The sequence below is a fragment of the Rhamphochromis sp. 'chilingali' genome, assembly GCF_963969265.1.
Source record: "Rhamphochromis sp. 'chilingali' genome assembly, chromosome: 17".
NCBI lineage: Eukaryota > Metazoa > Chordata > Actinopteri > Cichliformes > Cichlidae > Rhamphochromis > Rhamphochromis sp. 'chilingali'.
The window spans coordinates 33465898-33493740 of record NC_137944.1 but is presented as its reverse complement, the minus strand read 5'-3'; the positions used below and the strand labels follow the sequence as shown (position 1 = coordinate 33493740).

Genomic DNA, 27843 nt, shown 5'->3' with positions numbered 1-27843 from the left:
TTTTTATTTGAAGTATTAAAACCATCAACAGTGCCACAAGCATGAAAACATGAAAACTATCAAAGCAATACAGACACAGAGGGAGCAGACTGAGAGAAGCTGCAGACTAAAGCCAGTATCAGAGTCCCAGTGAGTCAGCTCAGGACTGGGAACACTGGTCTGTCATCAGAGTCTCTGAGAGTGGAGTGTGGGAGCCCTGGGTGGCCTCACAGGTCACAGAGCCCACCTTCTCCCACTGGTCTGCAGGGAGCCTCAGGGTGCTGCTCCAGCTGTAGTGGCCGTCATTCTGCAGCGCCCCGGGGCTCCTGCTCTCCTCCCAGCTGATGCTGCCACTGCCATCCACCTTCCAGGACAGCCTCCAGTCTGAGGGGAAGCCCTTGTTGGCCACACACATGACTGTAGCCTTCCCCTGCTGCAGCTCCTCACTAGAGGGCGCCAGCACGGTCAGGGAGGGGGGGACTCGACCCACTGCAGAGAGAGAGAGAGAGATGTTAGAGAAACTGGGAGTTTGGGTGAAACTGATCTCCAGATGTTTCACTTCCCTCTCTGAGCTTGGTAACCATGGTAACTGAAAGGCTTCACTGCTGAACCATGGCAACAGACGAGTTTCAGTACCAAAGATAAAAATATTAAAGTGTTTCTTTGACTTCTTTGTGAACTATTTCTTAGTTCTACAATTACAATTAAAGTAATCAGAAAAATACATTTTCAGAATTTTATCATAACTCAAAAATTAAACAATTTTGTATATAAAAATGGAAAAAAACAAACAAACTTATTTTTGGTATATTTGGGAAAAATAAAAATAACTTAATTACAAATTAAATCTCATAAACTGAGCCCAAAGTGGTCAGCATGCTTTTAGAGCAGGGGTGGGCAACTCCAGGCCTCGAGGGCCGGTGTCCCTGCAGGTTTTAGATGTGTCCTTGAACCAACACAGCTGATTTAAATGGCTAAATTAGCTCCTCAACAGCTATGTCCCAATTCAGGGTCTGCACGCTTGAAGTACGCATTTCAAGTGCGGTTACGTCACCGCCACGCGGCTGTCCCAATTCGAAGTGTACTTCAAATGCATACGAGGGAGAGAAAGATGGCGGAATAAGCGGTTGTACAATCTGCGGGTCTGATTAAGAAACGTGATTTTGATGTCCTGTAAAATACTTTACTGACAAACTGTTACTCCAAAGGAAGTAGAACGCAAGCGAAACCCCCTGGAAGTTACTTTGACAGACCTTCAGGCAGACACAAAGATAAACTTAGAGCGATAAAAATGGCTAACCCCAAGCTAACAGGTAGCCTCTCCGACCATGATTACAACCTTGCTGCTATGCGGGAAGCATGTGAGGATGAAGATATAGAAGAGATGGAACTTCAGAAAGAGATCGGAAGACCCATAGGTGACCACACTCCGTTACCAAGTCCCAATCCCAAAAAAATGAAAAGCAAAATAACTGAGAAGCAGGTGAGCATCGAGAATGTATATGAAGTTTTACTTGGCTTCACAAAGAGATGCGAGGAAAGGTTTGATTCTCTTGAAAAGAAGTTGGAAGCCTTCGAACAACGCATTGAAGTAAATACACAGGCGACCCAAAAAAACAGAGAGGAAATTGACAAGCTGACGACGAAGGTGGAGTCGCTGATGAAGGAAAACAAAGAATTAAAGGAGAGCTGTCGGGAGAGTGCACGTTACCGCAGAAGATGGGACCTCAGAATTTTGGGTCTGACAGAGAAGGACAACGAGAATACACGTGAAACAGTGATCGGCATTCTAACAAGAGTGGTTCCTGTATCAGTGGAAAAACTGCAGCTCATGGTTGATACAGTACACCGACTGGGGAAGAAAGACAATGCAGTGAGCAACAAGGTGCCAAGACCAATCATCATACAGTTCAGCATGAGGACGGCAAGGGATGAAGTATGGAGGAAATCCAAAGAGGCCAGGGTCTGCAAAGAACTGAACATAAAATTTAAAGAAGACTTCTCCAAAGAAGACCGTGAAGCTCGGATCAAGCTGTGGCCCAAGGTGCAGGAAGCTCGAAACAACGGCAAAAGAGCATTCCTAAAGGAGGGTTATGCAATAATAGACGGTAAAAGGATCGATCTGTGAGATGCACTTGAAGAAGTCACTACAAGTTAACCATAAAATGTGGGTATGTGTGTGTGTATATATATGTTTATATATACATATCTGTTAAAAATACACAAATAAAAAATAGGAGAGGGTCAAAAAGCAAAGCCGTAGTTAAACGTGGGCTATCCAGAGCTAAAATTGCCGCATATATAAAGGGGTAGTACTGTGATAGGGTCGGAGTACTGTTATGATTACATAGGTAGGACACTAGGCTTATTCCTGCTTCAAGCACTTTTTTTTTCTTCTAGTAAGTGCCAAGGAAGCCGTTACTGTTCTTGTTTTGTATTTTGTTCTTGCGTTTTTTGTTTTTGTTTTTTCTTTATCTTATAGATGGCTGTTCTATTAAGTTCCTTAAATGTTCGAGGCTTAAAAAACAATGTCAAACGTAAGGCCATGTTCTTATTCTGCAAGGAAATTAAGGCAAACATTTTGTTTTTACAAGAAACACATTCTGGTAAGGAAGAGGAAACATTTTGGAAACATCAATGGGGAGATAGTATTCTTTATTCACATGGTACTACTCACTCAGCAGGAGTTATGATCTTATTCAACAAATTTGCAGGGAGAGTTATTGATCATAAAAGCGACGGAATGGGGCATTGGATCATGGTGTTGGTAGAAGTCTGTGAACAGAAAATTATTCTTATTAACGTGTATGGATACAATAACAGGTCGCTAAATAGAAATATGATGTCTAACTTAAGTAAATTAATTGCAAAGTGGAGTACTACATATGGTTCTACCCAGGTGATAACTGGAGGCGATTTTAACCTGGCTCCTAACTCATGGCTTGACAGACAACCACAAAGAGGAAATCAACCAGAACACGATAGCATTATTTGTGACTTTTGTACGACAACCAATATGATCGATTATTGGAGGATGACAAACCCAAATACGAAGAAATATACTTGGTTTAGTCCATCAAATAAAAACGTATGTTCAAGATTAGATTATTGGCTTGTCTCCCAAACAGTATCATCATATGTTACGAAATGTGAGACCCAGTCAACCCCACTTACTGATCATTGTCTGATAAGTCTCTTATTATCTCTACGTAAACAACAAAGATCTGACAACATATGGAAATTTAACAATAGTTTATTACAAAACGAAGACTTCTGTAAACAAGTTAAAGAACTTAAATCAGAAATTAACAATATGAGCATGACTAATGTCAGTAAATGGGAATGGTTTAAATATAATGTGAAACAATTAGCTATAGAAACGGGAAAGAAAGTGTCTGCCCTACGCGTATGTGAACAGAAAAATCTAATTGAACAAATTCATTTATTATGTGGTAAACCCTGTATGACTGCGGAAGAGTCAGAACGCTTACAATCTTTACAAAATAAGCTAGATGAGGTGTACTTGATTAAAGCTAAAGGAGCATATGTAAGGTCTAGAGCCAAGTGGATTGAACATGGAGAAAAAAATTCATCTTATTTCTATAGTCTAGAGAAGCGTAGACAAACAAAGAAAAAAATAACTAAATTGAGTAAGGATGGTACTATAATTGAGGAACCAAACAAAATAAGTGAGGAAATTAACATGTTCTATAGTAATCTGTATAAATCAAGAACTGAAAAAGAAAATGCAGATATCTTTTTTGATATGATTAAAGATCAGGTTAAAAAATTGGAAGAGGATGATAAAACATGGTTAGAAGAAGATTTGAAAATATCCGAATTAGATACAGCTCTAAAACAAATGAAAAATGGAAAATCGCCTGGAATTGATGGTTTAACGATTGAATTTTATAAAACCTTTTGGCAAGACATTAAAGATTTGTTATTTAATGGCTTTTTGGATTGTTTAAAAAATGAAGAACTATCCCCAACAATGAAAACAGGATTAATAACCTTATTACCCAAACCAAACAAAGATTTACAAATGCTAGACAATTGGAGACCCATAACACTTTTATGTAACGACTACAAATTATTAGCCTTAGTATATGCAAATAGGCTTAAAAGCGTCTTAACCAAATTGATTGATGAGTGCCAATCAGCGTTTATTAAAGGAAGGCAGATTCATAATAACATAAGATTAATATTAGATATGATTGACTATCGATCCTTTATTAATTCAGAAAGTTTAATACTATTTATTGACTTTTTTAAAGCATTTGATTCAATAGACCATAATTTTTTATTTAGATCTTTAGAACTTTTTGGATTTGGAAACAAATTTTGCAAAGTGATCAAACTGTTCTACAAGCAAATTTATAGTTATGTTTCACTCAATCCAGGCATAACATCTAGGATAGACATATTCTGTGGAATTCGACAGGGTTGCCCAATTTCTCCAAAATTATTTATTCTTTGCACTCAATTAATGGCTTACCTCATTGTGAACTATTCAGACATCGAAGGAATAAACATTTTTGATATTGAACTGAAAATAAGTCAGTTTGCAGATGACACAGTAATATTTTTAAAGGATAAATCAATACTCGAGAAAGCATTGAATGTCATTTCAATTTTTTCTAAAGCTTCAGGCTTGTGTCTGAACCTAAAGAAGTGTGAACTTTTGCCACTTTATGATTGTTTGGAAAATAGCATGAGGACGATTCCAGTGAAAAATGAAGTTAAGTATCTAGGCATCTATTTAGACAAAGACATCAACACTAGAGAATCAAAAAACCTAAAAGACAAAATTGATGGCATGTCCAAAACACTAAATCATTGGTTGACGAGAGATATTACAATTTTTGGACGCAATCTATTATCCAAATCAGAGGGCGTCTCAAAGATGGTTTATCCAGCATACTCACTATACATTACCCCGAAAAGCATTAAAAAGATTAACTCTATAATCTATCAATTCATTTGGCGCAATAAAACACATTACATTAAAAAATCACTACTTGTCAAAGATTACGCTAAAGGTGGTATAAAGTCAATTGATTTTCAATCAATGGTTGGAGTATTTAAAATAAACTGGATAAAAGCCTTCCTCTTGAAACCTGACTCCATATGGTTCCATATCCCAAAAAATATTTTCAAAAAGGTGGGAGGGTTGGATTTTCTCCTGAAATGTGATTTTGATATATTGAAGTTGCCTGTGAAACTGTCAGAATATCATAAGCAGGTCTTGTCTTATTGGAAGATGGTGTTTGCCCATAACTTTTCACCACATTGCTCCACCTTGTGGAATAACAGAACAATTACAATTAATAAGAAGTCATTGTTTATTAAAGAGTGGTTTGAAAAAAACATAATCTTTATAACAGACTTACTTGATGAAAGGGGTCAGTTTCTCTCAGTGGGTGTTTTTAATACGAAGTTTAACATTCAGTGTTCCCTTAGAGAATATGACAAGGTTTGTAAGGCAATCCCCTTACCTCTGTTGAGTTTGATTCAAGGTTATTTGTATTACTCTAAGGCACAAATTAGTCTACCTTCTTTACATCTAAACCAGATTCCTTTGACGGATAAAAACTGTAATAATAAAACCATGAACAAGATATTTAAAAACAAATTATTTCACGACTTTAACAGTAACACAAAACTAAAAGGGAGTAATATTAAAATAACGAACAAATATACGCACTTTTTAAAATGGCCTATCCCCCCCAAAGTCAAAGAAATGCAATTTAAAATAATTAATGGATATTACCCAGCAGCTGAAATGCTTAAAAAAAGGTTTGGGTTTGAGGTAGAGCCATGTGGATTTTGTTCACAAAATGCGGAAAGTATTGATCATTTGTTTTTTTCCTGCTCAGTAACAACTGACTTTTGGCAAGATCTAGTAGACTGGTTGAGTATAAGAATAGATGGGATGACCCCACTGACTCTAACACAAGTTTTATATAATAATGGTGATCCATCTAAGGAACTGTCCATGCTACACAAGGTGGTGATAATTATGGGCAAATACCACATACACAAATGCAAATGGAAAAGTAAAAGACCTTCCCTAACTGTATTGAAAATTGAATTAAAATCTTTTTTGTCATCTTTAGAATTACTGAGGGATTCATGTAAAGAGGCTGCTTTGATATGCGACAATGGGACTCAATCTCTATCCTTTTAATGATTGTGTTTTTGGTGTACTAAGTAAGCCACATGTATGTTAAAGTGTTCGCAGAAAGGAAACTGTTATATGTCATAAAAATGGCCTTCATATATTTATGTATATGTATATATGTGGTTTTTTTTTGTTTTGTTTTGTTTTGTTTTTTTTGTTTGTTTTGTTTTTTTTTCGTTTGATTTCTTATTCAACCTTTTCAAGATGTTGTTGCACAAATGTTGTCTCCCAACGAGAGATTGTAATATGTGCATAAATTTAATTAAAGTATTTAAAAAAAAAAAAAAAAAAAAAAAAAAAAATGCATACTCCAAATGCGCCGTCGATTTCCCCAAATATCAAGCGTGGTCCGGTGTGTCACTACCCGATCCGTACCGGAAACCCGATCGGTACCCCGCATGCGCAAATCTTACGTCACTTCCTCTCTTTGTCAACATTGCGACATTCAATATATTTGAATGACACCGTTAGCGCCCAGTTAGCTCCTAGCATTTCTCAACAGCTCTACCTCCTTTTCGACTACCGGGACATTTAAACAATGGATAATTCGTATCCGCAACAAATTTTTGCTTTTCTCCTCAACAGAGAGCGTCCCCCGATTGAACAACAGCGCCGTAAAATAAGAAGAATGGTGCCTAATGACAGAGTTAATAATAAAGACTTTAAAATATGTCACGCAAAGATTCAGCAGCCAGTTGAAGTGTTTACTGGCAATTGACAGTGATAGCGGACATTATCATCACTTTTCAAACAATCCTCTCCACACAGACAAGCATAAACACACTCGATTATCACTAAATCAAATTTAACACACATTTGTAATGACGCTAATTCAGTTTACAATAGGGTTCATTCGCTCAGTCAGCAGGTGGCGGTATCCTCGTACACTGGGGAGTACACTGCCATTAAACGAACAGAAGAAGAAGAAAACCCTTGCACATGCGCGGTACGGATCGGGTAGACCCGATTTGTACGGTCCGACTTTGCACATGCGCAGTAAGGATCAGGAGTCCCGATCTGTCACTATCTTTTTATTTTTTTTGTTTTTGTCTACATTATATTAAATGTTTCATTATCGGAAACATTTTAAGAGATACTTGTTATTCTTAACATCTTAACAGATACTCTGACCTGTAACTATCGTAAAATGCTTCGACCGGAAGTAGACACCTTTCGCGCATGCGGGGTACCGATCAGGTTTCCGGTACGGATCGGATAGTGACACGGTGCACGCTTCATGGTCCCATATATCCCACAATTCATAGCGCGGCGGTGGGTGTGGAGAATTTTGCAGCAAAATACGGCAGAAGGGAGCGGCCGAAGACGTTTTTTCTTTTTTTCCCCCAAACTTTATTGAACTTATAAAGCGAACAGTCAGTCATTCCAGTTCGGTTTGTACAGTAGACATACAAGGCAAATAAGAGTAATAATATATAGTACAATGAAATAAGAAGGATAAATAAATAAAGGAGAAAAAAGAAAAAAAGGGGGGGGGATTGTGACAGACTTCATAACAACTTTGTACTTGAAAGTTGTGACAGCTCATTCGTTAAACATTTCTGAATGAACTTCAATCAATGATAAACCTTTTTTATTGGAAGTTAATTTAAGAGAGTTTAAGTAATATTCAATTTCAATCAAAAACAAATTAAATGATGGGGTTGAGTTTTGAAATTTACATTTATGTATGTGGAATTTCCCTAATAAGATGGAGCGGCCAAAGAGTGAACTGTCAAAAGTACTGAATATGACGTCAATTATTTATGTGCAAATGTTTAATAATTAAAGCCAGTCATATATCCACAAACACAACAAGCTGAAAGTCAGTGATATATGTATATACACTATATACACCCACTATATATATATATAAAAAAAAAACAAAAAAAAAAAACACCCAGCACGCCCCTGCGAGGGGTTTATCCTTCAAGCTCGGGTCCTCTACCAGAGGCCTGGGGGCTTGAGGGTCCTGCGCAGTATCTTAGCTGTTCCCAGGACTGCGCTCTTCCGGACAGAGATCTCCGATGTTATTCCCGGGATCTGCTGGAGCCACTCGCCTAGCTTGGGAGTCACCGCACCTAGTGCTCCGATTACCACGGGGACCACCGTTACCTTCACCCTCCACATCCTCTCGAGCTCTTCTCTGAGCCCTTGGTATTTCTCCAGCTTCTCGTGTTCCTTCTTCCTGATATTGCTGTCATTCGGAACCGCTACATCGATCACTACGGCCGTCTTCTTCTGTTTGTCTACCACCACTATGTCCGGTTGGTTAGCCACCACCATTTTGTCCGTCTGTATCTGGAAGTCCCACAGGATCTTAGCTCGGTCATTCTCCACCACCCTTGGGGGCATCTCCCATTTTGACCTCGAGACTTCCAGGTTATACTCGGCACAGATGTTCCTGTACACTATGCCGGCCACTTGGTTATGGCGTTCCATGTATGCCTTGCCTGCTAGCATCTTGCACCCTGCTGTTATGTGCTGGATTGTCTCTGGGGCATCTTTACACAGCCTGCACCTGGGGTCTTGCCTGGTGTGATAGACCCCAGCCTCTATGGATCTTGTACTCAGAGCTTGTTCTTGTGCTGCCATGATTAGTGCCTCTGTGCTGTCTTTCAGTCCAGCTTTGTTCAGCCACTGGTAGGATTTCTGGATATCAGCCACCTCCTCTCTCTGCCGGTGGTACATACCGTGCAGGGGCCTGTCCTTCCATGATGGTTCCTCGTCTCCCTCCTCTTTCTTGGGTTTCTGCTGCCTGAGGTATTCACTGAGCACTCGGTCAGTTGGGGCCATCTTCCCAATGTATTCTTGGATGTTCATTGTCTCATCCTGGACTGTGGTGCTGACACTCACCAGTCCCCGGCCCCCTTCCTTCCGCTTAGCGTACAGCCTCAGGGTGCTGGATTTGGGGTGAAACCCTCCATGCATGGTAAGGAGCTTTCTTGTCTTTATGTCAGTGGCTTCTATCTCCTCCTTTGGCCAGCCTATTACCCCAGCAGGGTACCTGATCACGGGCAGGGCGTACGTGTTGATGGCCCGGATCTTGTTCTTACCATTCAGCTGACTCCTCAGGACTTGCCTGACCCTCTGCAGGTACTTGGTGGTTGCAGCCTTTCTAGCGGCCTCTTCATGGTTCCCATTTGCCTGCGGGATCCCCAGGTACTTGTAACTGTCCCCTATGTCTGCAATGTTGCCTTCTGGTAGTTCAATCCCCTCAGTTCTGACTACCTTCCCTCTCTTTGTTACCATCCGACTACACTTCTCCAGTCCGAACGACATTCCAATGTCATTGCTGTATAGCCTGGTAGTGTGGATCAGTGAATCGATGTCTCGTTCACTCTTGGCATACAGCTTGATGTCATGCATGTACAGGAGGTGGCTGACAACTGCTCCGTTCCGTAGTCGGTATCCGTAGCCAGTCTTGGTAATGAGCTCACTGAGAGGGTTCAGGCCTATGCAGAACAGAAGTGGGGACAGAGCATCTCCTTGGTAGATCCCGCACTTGATGGTGACTTGTGCTATGGGCTTGGAGTTGGCCTCTACTGTTGTACGCCACATCCCCATTGAGTTCCTGATGAAGGCTCTTAGGGTCCCATTGATCTTGTACAATTCTAGGCATTCCAGTATCCAGCTGTGGGGCATTGAGTCATAGGCCTTCTTGTAATCAATCCAGGCAGTGCACAGGTTGGTCAGTCTGGTCTTGCAGTCTCGGCTGACTGTTCTGTCTACCAATAGCTGGTGTTTTGCGCCTCTGGTATTCTTGCCAATTCCTTTCTGTGTCCCGCTCATGTATTGACCCATGTACCTGTTCATCTTAGCCGATATGACAAACAGAAGAAGACGGCCGTAGTGATCGATGTAGCGGTTCCGAATGACAGCAATATCAGGAAGAAGGAACACGAGAAGCTGGAGAAATACCAAGGGCTCAGAGAAGAGATCGAGAGGATGTGGAGGGTGAAGGTAACGGTGGTCCCCGTGGTAATCGGAGCACTAGGTGCGGTGACTCCCAAGCTAGGCGAGTGGCTCCAGCAGATCCCGGGAATAACATTGGAGATCTCTGTCCAGAAGAGCGCAGTCCTGGGAACAGCTAAGATACTGCGCAGGACCCTCAAGCCCCCAGGCCTCTGGTAGAGGACCCGAGCTTGAAGGATAAACTGCCCGCAGGGGCGTGCTGGGTGTTTTATATATCATAATAATCTGGCAATACTATAATATTGGCCATATTATATTTACATTACCACAGTGAGATGACTTTAGTCTCATGAACAACATTAACTAATTGTTATTTACTAACTAATCTTACATGACTGTTCAGCACAGAAATGAAGCCCAACAATCATGTTTTACAGTCCTGTGGTCTCAGCCTCAGATACTCAACTAATCAAAGTGATGTCATGACAAAAATGAATGACTAACAAAACATTTTTCTCCTTCATTTCTGTCAAACAATGCTGTATGTAACGTGTCTCGCGGTTAGTATCATGGTTGCTAGGCAACCTGAACAGCGTGATGAAGCGTATACCGTCCCATTTCACAAGCCTCTCACTTCCGCACTTCTCGTACTTATAGTACGCACCGTACGTAGTACGCGCAGTGCGCGTACTTCAAGCGTGCAGACCCTGAATTGGGACACAGCCATGCTGTGCAGGGGCCTGTCCTTCCATGATGGTGCCTCCTCTTCCTCTTCTTTCTTGGGTTTCTGCTGCCTGAGGCGGGGAAACTAAAAGTGCAATCAATTACATGACAAACACAGTTATCCAGAGCAGAAGACTCATCACTCTAGAGAACAGGTCTACACTGCTCTAGAGTCTGAGCTGCAGAGACTGATACAGTTCACTGAGGACACACACACACACACACACACACACACACACACACACACACACACACACACACACACACACTTATCTCAGACAAAGTGAGTCAATGTGTGATATGTAACATGTAATCCTAATGACTTTCTACCTCACCTACACCGCTTCTCTGAGATTTTAAGCACTTTCGGTCCCTAGTTAGAACATATAGTTATTAAAGTTACATAATTTTCTCAAAGATCAGTAAACTTTTTGGCTGACGAAAACAAAAAATGTGCATGCTTGCACTCTCTGTAATGTACAGATTTCTGTACACAGTTTGGGAACTGGGGTCAGTCAACCCAACCACTCAGCAGGCACCTGTGAGGGACGAGAGAGAAACACCCACACATACATCCTCTGATGGGAAGAGTCTGTCACGGCGGGGTGCGCCGGTGTGAAGAATGAGGTAGACCCAGATGCAGACACGGTGGAGACAAAACGTAGTTTCAAAAATAAAGCGAGCCTTTATTGCAGAAGAAAAAACATCAAACTAGGGAAACTAAGGAGACGATGAACACTGTGTTAACAGAAGGCTGTGACACTCAGTGAAAGAATTACAACAAAATGATGAACACTGAGTAAACTAGGACACACAGCGAAACAATGAGGTAAACCCATGAATACTGTGGTGAGGTTAACAGACCATCTGACACCGACTGAGCAGAAACACACGGATTAAGTACACATAAGGAATGATCAGGGGAAGCGGAATCACATGGGAAAACAGCTGACAGCAATTAACATAATGACAGGACAGGGGACGTGAAGCTAAATACAATAAACAAAAAACACAAGGATCCTTCAAAATAAAACGGGAAACATAACGAGACCCAGACATGACTGGAAGTAGACAAACAAAGAAAACTTGGACATGAAACATGACAGATAAACACACGAAGACTTAACACAGAAAACTTCACACAGGGATGAGACAAATGGGGAGCTTGAAAAATCATGAATTAAAACTGTAACCCAGGCATGACAGAATGTAACTCGATAAACTGAAATGAAACTAGACTGAAAGGAATAAAAAAACATCAAGAAACTCAGAATACTGGGTCACATGACCCAGGACCATGACAGAGTCACCCAAATAAACACACACACATATGACCCACATGATTTTCGATCATAAGAGGGGTAGAAACGTGAAGGCCACAAGTTCAGTCTGTGGATTTTACCTTCAAATCCAACAGCACCTTTAAACTAGGTACATGTTCTTTTATGTCCATGATGATAACATCATGAGATTTTATTCAGTTGAATAAAGCTGGAATTCAGTTAGTAATTTTATGATTGAAAAAATACATCATCAGCAAATAGTGAACATTTATACTTGATCTGCCCCACTGTCATTTCATAAATACATGACTGTGATCACATAGCTACTGAAACACCTCTGATAACAGCTTCATTTAAAGATACTGATTGTGTCTGTTCGTGTTTCACAAGAACTCATTTGACGCAAAGGAGCAATAGGGTTTAAAAAATCTCCTTTAGCATTAGACATAAACTAATATTTATTATCAAACATTTAAATGTAATAAAAGGCAAGGCAAGTTTATTTGTATAGCACAATTCAACAACAAGGTGATTCAAAGTGCTTTACAGAGACATTAGAAACAAAAACAAATAAAAAGCATGATTTAAAATTGATTAAAACAAGCAAACAAACAAACTAATTAATAAACAAACAAAACAGTATATAAAATCAAAACAGATAAAATCAGAACAGTAGATAAAATCAGTAGTTAAATGTAAGTTTTGAAATTTAAGCTTAAGTGTGGATTTGGTGCTTTATTCAAATGCAGCTGAGAATAGGTGAGTCTTCAACCTGGATTTAAATAAACTGAGTGTTTCAGCTGATCTGAGGCTTTCTGGGAGTTTGTTCCAGATATAAGGAGCATAAAAGCTGAATGCAGCTTCTCCGTGTCTGGTTCTGACTCTGGGAACTGATAAAAGACCAGATCCAGATGACCTGAGGGATCTGGAAGGTTCATACTGGGTCAGGAGGTCATTGATGTATTTTGGTCCTAAACCATTCAGAGCTTTATAGACCAGCATCAGAACTTTAAAGTCTATCCTCTGACGGACAGGCAGCCAGTGTAAAGACCTCAGAGCTGGACTGATGTGGTCCACTTTTTTGGTCTTAGTGAGGACTCGAGCAGCAGAGTTCTGAATATGACAAAATCACGGAGCTATTTAAGGTCTTCTCTGTTTCCTCCTTTGTCTTCAAATCTTTCTTGGCTGTAGTTGTGTTTGTGTTAAGGTTTGACACTGGGCAGAAAAGCAGGACTCAATCACAGGACTTCCTCTAGCAGAGACAGTGACTTCAATGACAAGTGAAAAAAGGGTCATAAACGGTTTCAACATACAAAGTCCACAGCAGTGTTAATCCCAGCTCTCAGTACAGTCAGGCTGACACAGCTGATGACTTGGACTGGGGGCTTCCCAGAATCCCGGGATGGAATGAAACTAACAGCTGGTCCATTGTCCGAATCGAGTGGGTACATGCAACATACAGTGCCACAGCTCGGGCAGGCCACAGAGCCAGCAGCCTCTTAGTCCAAACCTTCAGTGGGAGCTGAGTGCAGCTCAACTGAATGAGAGAGGTGGAAGTCCGAGAGGGCTTTCTTCAAGAAGGCAGGGTTGGGCCGGAGGACCACCCCCTTCCCATCTGGCAGCCACCTACAACAGTCACTGTGGACCGACAGCGCCTCCAGCTCACTAATTCATCTGGTGGAAGTTAGGGCCAGAAAGAAGGCAGTCTTAAGCGATAGCCACTTCAACTCAGCACTTTCCAGGGGCTCAAATGGAGGGCGCCAAGGACAAGGTCCAGGTCCCAAGGGGAAACTGAGGACCCTGGCCTTTAAGCTGTTAGGTGCAAAGCAGTGTCAGCGTCACTGAGTGCTGAGCGACCAAGGCGAACTGCATCCAAGTTTTCCAAGGGAATGTTTTTTTTTCTTAACTAAGCATTCTGTTATTATCAGTTTTAGTTTTCTTCTGTGGTTTTTCAGGCCTTTTTAGTATCGTGCTGTCCAATGCATTTATTCCTTTTACGAATGAACCAGGTGGTTGATTCGGACAGTCCTAAAGTTTCTGCTCTTATGTTTATTTTGTTATTTCCTGTGGTGATGATCTCTTTGGACCTCATATGGATAGTAATTAATTAACAATACATGCAATTATTTTACTTAAAATCAATCAATCATCTGTTTAATTAACAGGTCTTATCTGTCCATGAAATGGCTTTAAAAAACAAAGACGTATCCTTGTGGCAGTCTGTTCAAATACATTCCAGATTTTAGAAAACTGACTTTGAGACCTTTATTCAGTGGTATGTTAATTTGATTGATCCATTATTAAACAGCATTATGAGCCTGGTCCAAGTCTGTGTTGGAGTCAGTCTAGGAAAAAAGTCACACCAAAAGGTTCATTGCCTCAATGGTGTCATTGATCACTTTTATAGCAGTAGCTGAATGAATGTTTAATTCTGCTTTTAATCCACATTACCAGATTGTGTATCAGGAGAAGGCAGAGCTCATTCAGAACTCTGCTGCTCGAGTCCTCACTAAGACCAAAAAAGTGGACCACATCAGTCCAGCTCTGAGGTCTTTACACTGGCTGCCTGTCCGTCAGAGGATAGACTTTAAAGTTCTGATGCTGGTCTATAAAGCTCTGAATGGTTTAGGACCAAAATACATCAGTGACCTCCTGACCCAGTATGAACCTTCCAGATCCCTCAGGTCATCTGGATCCGGTCTTTTATCAGTTCCCAGAGTCAGAACCAGACACGGAGAAGCTGCATTCAGTTTTTATGCTCCTTATATCTGGAACAAACTCCCAGAAAGCCTCAGATCAGCTGAAACACTCAGTTTATTTAAATCCAGGTTGAAGACTCACCTGTTCTCAGCTGCATTTGAATAAAGCACCAAATCCACACTTTAAGCTTAAATTTCAAAACTTACATTTAACTACTGATTTTATCTGTTTTGATTTTATATACTGTTTTGTTTGTTTGTTTGTTAATTAGTTAGTTAGTTTATTTGCTTGTTTTAATCAATTTTAAATCATGCTTTTTATTTGTTTTTGTTTCTAATGTCTCTGTAAAGCACTTTGAATCACCTTGTTGTTGAATTGTGCTATACAAATAAACTTGCCTTGCCTTGCCTTAAAGGTCCTGGATAAAGTAATAAATAGAATAATATACCAACCCAATTACATCTCAAAACATGTTGAAAACCTGTGAATTCACATTGCAAAGACTAATTATGTAGTCCTGCTGGAGTCAGTTCATTTGCATAGAGCGGCACTTTGCATCAGCAGCACCATGCTCCAGTGCTCTGGGAGAGTTTATAGTCCTGAGAGTTGAACACTGGATGACTGACAGCTGTCCTTCATCACAACAGAAGCCACAGAAATCCTCCTCATCAAAAACATGACTTTGATCTGCGTCCTCATCTGGACTCTCCTCTGCTGCTGCTTCACAGGTAAAGTCCAGAGAATCAAACTCCTCTCCTCTATCAACATCTGTCCCTCTGAAATGAAGCCCACAAAACCATGAAGCTGCTTTATGTTTTTGTCTCTGTGTCCTCAGAGTCCAGAGGACAGATCACAGTGACTCAGCCTGGAGCAGTGAGCTCTGCTGTGGGAGCAACTGTGAGCATCAAGTGTACGACCAGTCAGGATGTCCGGTACTCCAACCGTTTAGCCTGGTACCAACAGAAAAATGGAGGAGTTCCTAAAATGCTCATTTATGGTGCTAGCACTCGAGAATCAGGGATTCCAGCTCGTTTTACAGGCAGTGGATCAAACTCTGACTTCACTCTGACCATCAGTGGAGTCCAGGCTGAAGATGCAGCAGTTTATTACTGTCAGAGTTATCACTACATCAGCAGTCAGTATGTGTTCACACAGTGAAAAACAGTCGTACAAAAACCTCCCTCACACACACACACACACACACACACACACACACACACACACACACACACACACACACACACACACACACACACACTTTACCATATCCTCCATGTTCTTTAAAGCAACCACCAAATGATTTCAATATTTTAAACCCTTTTACAATTTCCATGAATGAGTGAATCTCGACAAAATGAAAGACAGTCTTTCTAATGGAAATTCCAAAGACAGCAAGACAAAACATGAGTGACCTACTACTAGTAACCCTACTGTACCAACATGAACACACAGTATATAAAAGAAATCTGGGGAAGCTCCTAAACTGCTGATTCATGATGTTACCTCCCGTCAGTCTGGAGCTGACTTCACTCTGACCATCAGTGGAGTTCAGGTTGAAGATACAGGAGTTTATCACTGTCAGCAGCATCACAACTACCCACTCACACAGTGAAACAACACTGTACAAAAACCTCCCTCAGCTGGAGAGGAACCGAGAAGAAGAAAATCTGAATAAGCAGCTTCTCAGAGACATAAACTATTTCATCATTTAATAATAGCTTCAATTAAACAATTTGCAGTTATTTGATTTTAAATATTTTTATGTTCAATTTTATCACATCAAATCAGAACAACAGTTACTTTAAGATTTTTATATTTTAGGTAAAGACACTACAGTAATGTTCAATGAATTATGGTATAAACCATTAAAAAAATGTATGACTACTATATCTCTGGTTTATAGAAAATAACACCAAATATTAAGCTTCTGATAAAATGAGACCAATGCAGACTGTTTTGCGAGAGTTTTGAGTTTTACATTATTGATGAACTTTGATTTTGCCATTATTTATCATTTCTAGTCTTCTGGTTTCTGTCTCTGTGTTCCCTAGTTGCTGTGCCTCATCTGTCAGCTGTATCCCCTTGTCAAGTCTGTGTCTCTGTGTTATGTTTCCTGTTTTACTTTGAAAGTCTGTGTCTCATGTTAATGTGTCTGGTTTGCCCTGATTTGTCCCAGCTGTGTTTCCCTCCTGTCTCCCATTCCCTGATTGCTCCCTCTGTGTATTTAAGCCCTGTGTTTACTTTGGTCTGAGTTGTGTTCTCTCTGCCTGCCTACATTCAAGTTCAGCATTAAAGCTGTTTTGAGTTCATGTTTTTGCCTCTGTTTATCTGCACATTGGGTCCACCAATCCTGCCTGCACACAGCTCATGACGTACTTAAGTGGAGGTGACATATAAGATGTCATGTCATCTGTGTGAGTGTGTGTGTAATAAAAAACAGGTGAAATAACTGTATCAAGACTACAAATTATGAAGAGGAAATATATACCATCAACTTGGCTCCTATTTCTTTAAAAAATATATTAAATGTGGAAATAACAATATAGTCAATCTTTTCAAATTATATAACTCTTGTTTTTTTATTTTGGTTGGGCTTATTAAATGTTTCTATTTTAAGGTGTATTTGTTAAACTCGAGTACTCAAAGACCATGTTTACTAATTTTATTCTTTTTAGAACAGATCATACACACAAAGGGATGAATGTAGAGGCATTTGTTATGATTTTGGTATTTATGAAATGGAACAATTTTTATTGTTTTGTTTTTTTTAATATGTCTGGGGGTGGGCGTCCAGGTACACACCGGCTCACTCCTTGGCGGCCGCTTATCGGGGCCTGGAACCTGGGGCTCGCTCGGACCACTTTGGAGGTGGGGTGCCCCCGGCCTCTCGGCCTGGGGCTCGGTCACTCAGGCACAGCTGGCTGCCGGCGGAGCTCACGGGCACGTCACTGCAACTCCCCCTGGCTTCTGCTCCGCGGCTGCTGAGTGAACCCTCTTCTGGGACTCTCCTCAGCTCTTGCTGGGACAGTGGCGCGGCTGCCCCTCTGTTGGTTTTCCATGGTCTCTTGTGTTCTGGGGGCCTCTGGATGTCTGGAGTTTTGATCTCCTCCATACCTGCTTCATACCCTGGAGGACGGGGCTGTGGCCCCCCCACACTCCCTAGCAGATCGTTACATGGAGAAACCTTTGGAATACAAGCACGCTGATCCACACAGGTATGCACACGGGTGTTCACTGCTCGTAGACTTAAATTACACCTTTCTTGGCTGCTACTTCGAAGCACATCTGTCCTGCGTGCTGCACAACAACATTGAATATTTAGTATTTACTGCTGTTTACACTTAGCTAGATTAATGCGATGGTGTTGTGTTTAGTATGTTGCTTTGTTTTTTTTGTTTTTTTGCTTGTCTTCTATTCTTCTCTCAACAGGTGATCCAGGAGATTTTTATTTTTTTTCTCCCCCCCTTTCTCACTGTCCCTCTCCCCTTCTGTTTTTCCTTTCCTTCCTCTTTCTTTCTCCCTTTCCTATCCCTCACTGATGTCTGTCCCGTCTGTAACATCTGAAAATAAAATATAATAAATAATAAAAACAAAGATCGACCAAATGGACCAATACGGCAATGCCACGATGATCCATTTGGCAAAGTAAATCCATTGGGTATCCTTGTTGGTCTTCAGACAACAATTCTGATGGCTAAAGAACCAAATGGGACAGGCAAAAAAAAAAAAAAAAAAAAAACAATGACTCAGTAACAGTGACTCAGAATCTCCCAAACTCTTGATTTATTCTGCTACAAACCGTCAGTCTGGAGTTTCTGATCGTTTCAGTGGAAGTGGATCTGAGACTGACTTCACTCTGACTATCAGCAGAGTTCAGGCTGAAGATGCAGGAGTTTATTACTGTCAGCACTGTAACAGCCGCCCGTTCACACAGTGATACAACGCTGTACAAAAACCTCACACAGCTGGAGAGGAACTGAGAAAAAAGATCATCTGAACTGACAGCTGCTCAGAAACACACATTATTTTATCTGTATAAAATAGTTTTATATTTTTTTTTATAAATACATGTTAGAAATGTTAATATGATCATTTTGTGAATGTTTTTATTATTTTTATTTTTAAGCAAGAAGTTATTTATCCTATAAATAGAATTTTATTGCTACAATTAATTATCTGTAAAACAGAGAATATCGATACGAGCAATGATTGAAAGCAATCAATTAAATATTTTATCTTTGGATTATGAAAGCTCGAATCAACTTTCTCAAACCCAAAAGACCAATGACTTATTCATCCTGCTGTAAGTTCTACAGAAACACAAATATTTATGATTACCATGTAATCGTCTTTTTTATAAATATTTCTTCACGTCATTATGCGGGCCACAAGTAGAGGTGAAATGGGCTGTGAGATTGAGACACAGAAATTACAGCCTCTTGATGTGTGTTTTGTTTCTGTTTCCACCTGCCTGGAATCACCAAAAATAGAGAGGGCACAGCCTAACATATGAAACAGGAAAAGACTGACGTGTAAACCCTTTATTCCAACAAAGTAACTGTATTCTGAATGTCACCTTTTAAACGGTAACTGTAACGGAATACAGTTACTCATATTTTGTATTTTAAATACGTAACGGCGGTACATGTATTCTGTTACTCCCCAACACTGGTCTGCAGGGAGCCTCAGGGTGCTGCTCCAGCTGTAGTGGCCGTCATTCTGCAGCGCCCCGGGGCTCCTGCTCTCCTCCCAGCTGATGCTGCTTCTTCCATCCACCTTCCAGGACAGCCTCCAGTCTGAGGGGAAGCCCTTGTTGGCCGCACACATGACTGTAGCCTTCCCCTGCTGCAGCTCCTCACTAATGGTGTCTCTGTTATGGGTCAAACATTTCACATTTCTATCAAGTAAATTATTCCATGCCGTGTTTCAAATTAAACTGAAGAGTTGTAAGTCCATTAGCCCTTGGTGAATAAATAATGACAGAGTCTAATATGACAGTGTCGTTGTTTCTCTCAAGCTTTATTTACCAAATTTTGACTCTTTCAACTCTAACACATTGATCCAAATTCACGCACAGATGTTCAGCTGTCTTAAAGTCTGAAGGACTTGAAGGACACTTTATATGATTTATGTCAAAGAACAAGTGGTGTCATGAAACTGCTGAGCAGGCAGGAAAGGACTCAAATGCAGCTACTGCAGAGACTGATACAGTTCACTGAGGACACACACACAAGCATATACATTGAGTATATTGCTACAAATTAAGAGACGACCAAATACAATACATAGCACTTAGAAAACATCACTAGATTAATTGATAATCCTGAACACGCACTTTGTTCACACCTGTTTCTGGACAGGAGTGCTTTAACTCTCAGACTCCTGATCTCCACCTCATCCTGGACAATTATCCTCAACTAAGTCTCCACCTGCTTCATCTCTGCCACCACCAGCTTCTAGACTCTTCTCTGCTCTGTTGCTTCATCAGAGTTTCACTGACATATAGTTCATTAATCAAACTTCAGTAAATCTTCATTTAAATAGACTCTGTTTAAACATACAGATGACAGCCTGCTCTTTAATTTCAATTATTAGGATATTTTTTATCTATATTGTCCGAATAAAATGCAGGTCAAGAAACAGCTTTGAGACTAGAAAATATGAAGAGCACACAGACAATCTATGGTTGGACCTCAACATCTTATAGAAAACACTAAATGTGTGTATAAGAATATATTTAACCATGTTGACTACACATTACACTTGGTGTGTCTGTAGACATTTTTATTTTGGTCTGGTTTAATAAATGTTACAAAATCTCTCTTTTTTAAATGTGCATCGATCAAACTCACAGAGTCAAAGAACATGTTTCCTCGTTGCATTTTTATTCTTTTAAGAGTTTGAAATATCAGCTTTACAACAGACACAAAAGGATGAAACTAGAGGAGATTGTTGCTCTGATTGTTGTCATTATGAGATGGAAATATGACTGTTTAATGAGTTTATTTTTTAAATCTGCAAACACAAAGAAACAAAGAGACAGAAGAAAATCAACATCAAAGACTCAGTGATTGACATCAGGACTGGGAACACTGGTCTCTCCTCAGTATCTCTGAGATCGGAGTCTGGGAGCCCTGGGTGGCCTCACAGGTCACAGAGCCCACCTTCCCCCACTGGTCTGCAGTGAGCGTCAGGGTGCTGCTCCAGCTGTAGAGGCCGTCATTCTGCAGCACTCCAGGAGTCCTGCTCTCCTCCCCTCTGATGCTGCTGCTGCCACTGCTGTCGCTCGTCTTCCAGGACAGACTCCAGTCTGAGGGGAAGCCCTTGTTGGCCACACACATGAGCGTGGCCTTCCCCTGCTCCAGCTCTGCACTGGAGGGACCCAGCACCTTCAGGGCGGGGCGGGTATCACCTAGGAAACACCAATCAGCTTAGAGGACAGGAACCACAATTTGAATTTCTCCTTTAAGAAGTTTCTGTCAGGTGTTTTTTCTGCTCCACCAGTCATTCACTCACACATTGTTTCACTTCCCTTTAAGAAACCTCTCATGCATATCAGCACAGAGAGAATCATCACACAGTTTGAGCTGAAATATGTTCAAACTACACTGGAAATAAAAGAAGCAGATGTGGAAACATTTACAGCAGAAGTTTGGCTTTAAAATGATTAGAAGTCTAAATCATGGACGACTGAAGAAATGAGTGGACACAAGCACAGAGCAGCTACTCATTCATACAGATTTGAAATGTTATTTAACAGCTCACATGATTTCAAACTAAATCTGAAACATCTGACACGATAAAAACATCAGAAAGCAAACTTTAACTCATCCAAACAGCAGCTGATGTGGATGAAATTTACAAACTAAGCATAAGATGATGAAGTTTACTCTTGTCTACATTTTACTGTGACAGAAATGTAGATTAAACAAGAGAAACTTGCAGAGCTCATCTGAATTAGTCCAGTAAAAAGGACAAACATCAAAAACTAAATTATTTTCAATAAAAAAAATACTTTTGTCTCATCTAAGCAGCCTAACAAATAATTATTAAATAAAATGATACAATATTTAATAATAAACACAGTTTAATTAACTTACTTCCAACATCCAGTCTGGTTCCTCCACCAAAAGTCCACCACAGTGATACAAACTCATTGAGGCGCCGTACAAAAACCTCTGACTGTAGAGAGACACGGCTCTCTGACTCTGACAGACTGGATTAAAACTAAAAGCTCTCAAGACTTAACCAGATGTATGTATATGTAAAATATCCTCAAGTCCACTCTGATGTTTTATATCATTTGTTAATATTCATTTTAACATTTATTCTGAAGCTAACTTTGTTTCTTCATGAAAATTGATGGAAAAAATATTTTACCGAGTTTTTTTCTGGCACACTGAACAGAAAAGTCAAGATAATTACAAGAAAGAAATCTGTTAAAGTAAAAGCGGTTTAAGTTTGACTTACTTCCAACATCCAGTCTGGTTCCTCCACCGAACGTGTACCACAGTGATACAAACTCATTGAGGCGCCGTACAAAAACCTCTGACTGTAGAGAGACACGGCTCTCTGACTCTGAAACAAACAAACTCACCAATATGAATTCTTTAAATCATAATTTCATGACATATTATTATTATAATTATGAAATAAAAATGAATGAAACACAATAAAACAATTTTCCAAAAATGTAATTTGCATTTATTTTAGAGTTTTTATCCAGTTTTGGTCCTCAGTAACCAAAAGGTTATGGCTGTGATATATTGTGTATTTTAGAGTTTGAAAAAATCTAAAATAGTGCTGTCAGCGTTAATCTTGTTAAAATGACGTTAACGCCATAACCACATTAAGATCAAACCTGCACCATTCTTTTGGTCCACTGCAGTGTAGCAGTCAAAAGAAAAGTGAAGTGGCCACAAATGGCCAGGATAGAGCCCAGAGGGTTAATGCATAAAATGTATAAAAATATTATTGATTACAGGGTAATACATTAATGTTAATAGCAACTGTAAGCTTTTTACTTTGAAGTAAGAAGTATAAACAATGCTGTTACTGTCACGGGACCGAGTGGTCTGCACTGAAATGAACTCAGGCACAGAAACCCAGAGCAGAGACAGCAGATGGTTTAACAATATTTTATTAGGCCTAAGCGCTCCAAATGTAGCAAGGACAAAAAAACCCTAACCCTGCAATTCTGGCTTGGAGGCAGAATAAACAGAGAGAAAAACAGATAAACACCATATACACATTTAAGTTCAGGTTTTAGCAGAAATAACACGTTACAGTTAGCATGTAAGAGATTTGGGAGAAAATTCTTTACAAAAACATAATTTACCAGACACTTTTATTAGTGACATACGTATCTATTGACATATAACAGACAATTTAGCAAAGGCTAACTAACATCTGGGCAATAAAAAACGGAGCAGAATGTAAGTTTGTCTTTGTGACAAACGCTACAATGTTGATGCAGGTGGAATGAGAGACATAAATAAAGTGCAATATGCAGTAAAGGGAACAATGTGCACTGATGTCAGATAGAGAAAAGTAGTGAAGTGAATTTGTTCAATAACAAGCAAAAATCTAATACGTTTGAAACTGACCACTAAAAGCTAACCAGAGGTGTCAAAAGTACACACATTGCAAGTTTAGATACCTCGGGGGTCTGACCGTTGTTGTAACGCTAACAAAGTGCCAACATAATCAGTGTAAGCAAACTAGATGATTCCTAGAATTATATAATTATTAACGGCAAATTTATACATGACAGACTCTGTCCCAACCTTTACAATCCACTTGCAAGGTTTCCACAGACGATGATCCATGCAGGAACGCATTTCGGCCTACTGTAGAGATCACGTGTTTCCGGTTAGCATGGAGGTCACGTGCTTCCTGTTACTGTGGAGGTCGCAATATGGCGCTCCCCAGTGGCTGCAGCCCTTCTCTGTGCATGGGGCTGCACGCCACTAACACGTTAACGATCTAACTGCGCTAATGCGTTGACGCCGTGCAGCCAACGCACGGGGCGATCTGCGTTAACTCGCTAAGAGAGATTTGTAGTGTTAATGCAGTTGTGGCTTCAACGTCATTTAAACAAAAATAACGCTAACAGCACTACTCTAAACATTAAAATGTACTTTTAACCTACATTCACTAAACTTCAAACTGCATCAAAAACTATTTTGTGTGTACTCCCACACACAGGTTAAAAACAATAAGGAGCAGTTATTACACACTACATCTCAAAACCTGTTCAGGGCATGAAACTCAAGTCTGTCCAGTGTCACAGGTTGTCCTGTTATTCTACAAAACATATACAAATGTGAAGTTAAAACAGAGATGAATGATTCTGAGCTGTGGTCAGCATTGTACATCATTGTGAATCACTGAAAGTGTGTTTAACTGAGTGAGTTTTCTAAAAATCTAAAGTAAGTTTTACAAATTGAACCTTTCCTCTGAATATTTTTTAAATGTCCTTCACTTTTGAGGCCCTGTTTACATGTGCAGGCGTCTTTTGGAAAACAGACTTTACTATTTATTCTGTGCTGCTTACATGTTAACAGCACTTTAGTCCAAGACAATCCAATACAAAAAGCACATGGCCCAAAAATCAAAAGAATGATAATCAATGAAGTTTCAATGAAACTCCAGAGGACGACCCGGAGGTCGGCAGCACAATAGCCCATGATCAAATAGTTGTGGGGGTCGACAGCTTAACAGTTGATACCGATGTAACTCTGGGGGCAACCAGGAGGCCTGTGGTGGCGAACTGCATACAAAGCGGTGTCGTCGGTGAGGCCATGGCAGAAAAGCCCCCAGTGGCTTGGCTACACACACTCTGCGTAGCTGCATAGCATTGGCTTGGCAGGCGTCAGGCACGCTGAATGTCACGAATAGTGGAGCTGCTGGCGACGGATTCGTAACTGAGACGAAGCCGAACCAGCAAGCGCGGGGACTGCTGGCGGAGACGAAGCAGAAACGGCAGGCGTGCAGTCCACTGGCAGCTGCAGCCGCAGTGGGCAGAGTAATCCAGCAACTCCCGGGCTTGGATCGTCTCCTTGGCTCGGACCAGATAGCAGATCAGCACCGAAGCCGACGGGATCTCCAGCAGTTCGGGATTGCCGTGAAGAATCACCTCCATGGTGTTTACTCCCACAAGCTTTGTCCACACATCCGAGGTGCCAGAGATGTATGCTCACAGGTTCCAGAGACGGGGACACCCTCCTCACGAACAGCATCCACTGGGTCCATCTTGCGTCAGATCGTTCTGTCACGGCAGGGTGTGCCTGTGCTTTTTTGATACAGGACCCAAAAGCAGATGATGACAGAGGAGTTGCAGGTTTCAGCAAAAAACGAGCCTTTATTTGGGTTGAGGGCTGAACCAAAAATGAAAACTATGAAAAACTATGAGAACTGTGACAATGGTGACAATTGTGGTGGGTATAACAGACGACCTGACAATGACATTGTCAGGGCTCGTGGGATGAGCCGTGTGGAATTTAATGAGGACCCAAGATGCAGGCAGCTGAGATGCAGGGGAGTTTTTATAGAGAAGGTGGAGGTACAAACAGAAACGGCAGAGGAGTGGAGGAAACTAAACAAAACCTAAACTGGAAAAAACTAAGAAAACAAACCTGAAGCGCTAACCAACACGGAGAAGTGGGAGCAGGCAGGCACAGAACAAAACCCTAACAAATGGTAAACCTTAACAAAAGATATAACAGAATAAACAAAGAACATAGAATAATATAAATACACACAAAACACAGAGTCGTCAGACTCAGGACCATGACAGACATACAGAAAACACACCGACTTAAATACATACGGCGGACGAAAGCGAAAGCATTTGCCAAGAATGTTTTCATTAATCAAGTGTATGAAAAAAATACACACAGGTCCTTTTCTGTCACCATGGGTACCTACGCCTCCTCTATTGCCCCTGTTACCTCTGGTGTCCCCCAGGGGTCTGTGCTGGGTCCCATGCTGTTCTCTTTATCTTGTTACCCTTGGGCCGAATCTTTGATAAATACAATATTTCCACTTTTATGCGGATGACATTCAAATCTAGTTTGAACTAGCTGAGGATGTCATGTTGTCGTTGCAACATTTCTCCGATTGTATGAATGAAGTTAAAATCTGGCAACTGAGCAATTCCCTCATTCTAAATGATAAGAAGACTGAAATTGTAATCTTTGATACTCCCTTCTCTCGGGCTGAACTAATTGGTATTTTTGGGCCCTTTGCTGACTCCCTTTCTGACACTGTGAGGAACCTGGGTGTTGTCTTGGACAGTTCCTTCAAGTTGGACAAACATGTGTCCTCTGTAGTTAAATCGAGTTTCAGTCAACTACGTCTAATCTCTTTTTTTTTTTTTTTTTTTTTTTTTTTTTTTTTTGCTAAATGACATCAGAAACAGCAGTATGCGACATTACGTGATGGCAGAGCTTCAGTTCATCCTTTGTCATTTTTTTTTTTTTTTTTAATAAATAGGACAGGGGGAATGAATGAGAGAGAGAGGGGGAGAGAAAGAAAGAAAACCAAAGGGGAGAAGAGACTGTGAGAAGGGGGGGGAAGAGAGAGAAAAAAAAAAAAAACTCCTGGGTCACCTGTATGGAGAAAAAAACAAACAAACAAACAAACAAAAACAAACAGAGGAGACAGCAAACAACAAAGAGCAACATAATAATAGAGAAAACAAAGCACCATCACAATAAACTAGCTAGTCATAGATATCAGTATTTACTAAGTAATAAACGATATTGTGCAGCACGCAAGATAGACAGCGCACAGTGTGCTTTGAGGCAGCAGCCAAGAAAGCTTTAGTCCGCGTCTGTGAATACCCATGTGTGCATACCTGTGTGGATCAGCATGCTTGCATTCCAAAGGTTTGTCCATGTAATGATCTGCTAGGGAGTGTGGGGGGGCCACAGCCCCGTCCTCCAGGGTGTGAAGCGGGTATGGAGGAGATCAAAACTCCAGACATCCAGAGGCCCCCAGAACACAAGAGACCATGGAAGACCAACAGAGGGGCAGCCGCGCCACTGTTCCAGTAAGAGCCGAGGAGAGTCCCAGATGAGGGCTCGCCCAGCAGCCGCGGAGCAGAAGTCAGGGGGAGTTGCAGTGACGCGCCCGTGAGCTCCGCCGGCCCCCAGCTGCGCCTGAGTGACCGAGCCCTAGGCCGAGAGGCCGGGGGCACCCCACCTCCAAAGGGGCCCGAGCGAGCCCCAGGCCCCAGGCCCCGACAAGCGGCCGCCAAGGAGTGAGCCGGTGTGCACCCGGACGCCCACCCCCAGACACAAAGAACCACCAACACACCGACACCTGAGGGAGTCCGCCACCGGCAGGGGAAGTGGTGGTGGGTGGAGATAGGCCTCCAAACCTTGGAGGGCCTGAGGTGTCCCCAGAGAGGTGGCGTCTGATACCCAACCTGACATATAGACACAGACATACAGGCACACACAGACACAAACATCCATTCCCACCCTCATGCTCTCATATGCACTCACTCCACACTCAACCAACGTGGAGACAGACATAAAGAGACGCTGTACACACAATCACACTCCCCAAGCGTACTCTACAAACCGGGTCTAGGTACCCTTGCCCCTGGAGGGGGGAATTGCACCCAGACCCAGGTGGTGTTACCCTTTTCCCTGCGGTGGGGAGAGGCAGACCGCCCCGACTCCGCAGCAGCAGGGAGGCCCCACACCCCAGACCGCAGTCGGACGGCCAACTCCTCCTACTAGCCCTCCCGCTCCAGCAGGCCGCAGAGAATGGGGGTGGGAGAAGACTCCAAACCTCCCTCCACCCGCTCATTGTAGTGTTGATGCATATGTGTTCTAAGGTGCAATTAAAACCCAGGAGGGCATGGAGCTACCTGCCAAGGAGCAGCAGGTAAGCGCATAGTCCCTCCTGCTAACCCTCAATGACTAAGTGTATTTAAAATTGAGAGGTGGGCAACGACGTCAGGGGTGAGGTATACACCCTGATGGTGATTTGGACTCCGTGATTGTGCCCACCCCCAAGATCCTATATGTATGTGTAATGAGAGTGTGA

The 27843-nt window shown here is 41.4% G+C and overlaps 1 gene segment (V, D, J or C); it reads right to left on the bottom strand.

Annotated features, from left to right (window-relative positions):
- Positions 1–27843, bottom strand: LOC308384733 (Ig kappa-b4 chain C region-like). The segment is given in 2 exons: positions 26642–27843; positions 1–468 (listed from the first exon to the last, which is right to left on the bottom strand).